Source organism: Mus caroli, chromosome 9 (genome assembly GCF_900094665.2).
Source record: "Mus caroli chromosome 9, CAROLI_EIJ_v1.1, whole genome shotgun sequence".
In the NCBI taxonomy this organism is placed as follows: domain Eukaryota; kingdom Metazoa; phylum Chordata; class Mammalia; order Rodentia; family Muridae; genus Mus; species Mus caroli.
This window is the reverse complement of record NC_034578.1, coordinates 86,668,200-86,670,403: the sequence shown is the minus strand read 5'-3', so window position 1 is coordinate 86,670,403 and position 2,204 is coordinate 86,668,200. Positions and strand designations below refer to the sequence as shown.

The 2,204-nt window shown below is 37.4% G+C and overlaps 2 pseudogenes; both read left to right on the top strand.

The window, feature by feature from the left end:
* The first annotated feature begins 542 nt into the window (after positions 1-542).
* LOC110302408 lies at positions 543-1,078 on the top strand (annotated as a pseudogene).
* Positions 1,079-1,464: 386 nt separating this feature from the next.
* On the top strand, positions 1,465-2,025 carry LOC110302519 (annotated as a pseudogene).
* Positions 2,026-2,204: the final 179 nt, after the last annotated feature.

Here is a 2,204-nt window from a genome sequence, read left to right as displayed (position 1 = left end):
GATTTTTGGTCACTGTGGGGATTCTAACAAGGCGTTTTAGAAGTCGGTTCTCACAGACATTTAGCCACTGCTTTACACCTCAATTCCAGAGGAAGAGTAGGCTCCACCTGCTTTATTATTTTTTGTTTGTTTGTTTTTGTTTTTGTTTTTGTTTTTTTGTTTTGTTTTTCAAGACAGGGTTTCTCCGTGTAGCTCTGGCTGTCCTAGAACTTACTCTGTAGACCAGGCTGGCCTGGAACTCAAAAATCCCCCTGCCTCTGCCTCCCGAGTGCTGGGATTAAAGGCGTGAGCCACCAAGCCCGGCAACTTACTTGATCTTTAAAAGTTTCGTCTTGGCCCATCAAAGTAGACATTGACCAAAGACTTGTTATTGCTGGAATTCAGATTTCCTCAAATACTTTTTACTGTCTAAAAGAATGTGGCTAAACATTTTGGCTCATCTATGATTCTAGGGTTTTGTTAAAAAAATCTAAGATCTTAGGGTTTTATTTCATTATTTTATAAAGCTTAGGTAGTTTAAGAAAGCTTGAATTAGATGCAAGATGACAAAAGGGACATCATTCTTCAGAAAGCATCATGATAGGCTGCACATGTTTTGCTGCCTCTGTGGCTCTGAGGCCNACCGCTCTCAGAAGTTGGCCTGTGGCAAATGTGCCTCCCTGCCAAGCTCAAGAGGAAATATCACCGGAGTGCCAAAGCTAAAAGATGAAACACTACCGGGACTGGGTGACTGAGGCACCTAAAATTGTTTAGCAAAGATTTCAACATGGATGTGAATTCTGTGAAGGAACAACACCTAAACCCAACAGGGCATCTGTTACAGCATGCAGTTCATCTTTCGGATTTCAATCAGTAAAAAAAAAAAAAAAAAAAAGAGTTCTGGCTTCATAAAAACCAAAAACCAAAACACAAAGCAGGAAAAATTGTAAGGGGTATTAGTTCATTTGAATCATAATGCCCAAACATTATTTTTATGGATAAGGATCATTTANTATAGCAACCATTTAAAAGTTTTGATATTAAAATTTTTATAAGTTTGATTTTTGTCATTCTCTTGAATATTCAACAGGTTCANTAAATTATTGCTTTCAATATTTAATATAAATGATTTTTAGCATTGGAAAATATACTGCTTTTAGATTACTAAAAACGTGACTTTTGTATTAAAAAAGTGAGTAAAAAGTAAATCTTTGTTCTAAAAGAAATAACAAAATAAAACAAAAATGATGATATCAAAGTTGAACAAGACAGACCAACAAAGGGAAGAGAACCCAAGAGAAGGCACTGGAGTCAGACACCCACCCTCTAGGGAGTTTCATAAATCATTTTAGAACAGTTGTACTTTTACACAGGTGTTTCAATATGAAATTCTCTTCCTATTATGCAATTATGAAAGAGAAAAGAATGTTTTGAAACCAATTTTTAAAAGATATCTTACAGCTNTTTGCCCCATCTACTGCAGGAATGGAGACCATTCTTAGCCACCAGACTGTAAGACATTCCAGAAGGTGTCAGCATCATTCAGAAGGGGTGCACAGCCATGGTGAAGAGCCCCAGGGGAACTCTGCAGAGGGTTTTCAATCACACCAATGTAGAACTAAGCCTCCTTGGCAAGAAAAAGAAGAGATTCTAGGTTGATAAAATGTGGAGTAACAGAAAGGAACTGGCCACCGTCAGAACCACCTGCAGTCATGTTCAGAACATGATCAAGGGTGTTACGCTGGGCTTCCACTACAAGATGAGGTCTGTGAATNCTCCCTTCCCCATCAACGTTGTTATTCAGAATGGGTCTCTGGTTGAAATCTAAAATTTCTGGGTGAAAACTACATCTGCAGGATCCTGATGAGAATAGGTGTTGCTTGTTCTGTCTCTCAAGCCCAGAAGGATTAATTAATCATTGAATGAAATGATATTGAACTTGTTTCAAACTCAGCGGCTCTGATATAGCAAGTCACAACAGTTAAAAACAAGGACATCAGAAAGTCTTTGGATGGCATCTGTGTGGCTGAAAAGGGAACACTGTAGCATGCTGATGGGTAAGACCTAAGGTTTCCAGCTCCAGAAACAAGATTTTGATTACAAGTACAATTTGGGCTCTATGGGGGATAATAAAAGACTTATATATTGAATAAGAAAAAAGAAAAGAAAAGAAAAGAAAAGAAAAGAAAAGAAAAGAAAAGAAAAGAAAAGAAAAGAAAAGAAAA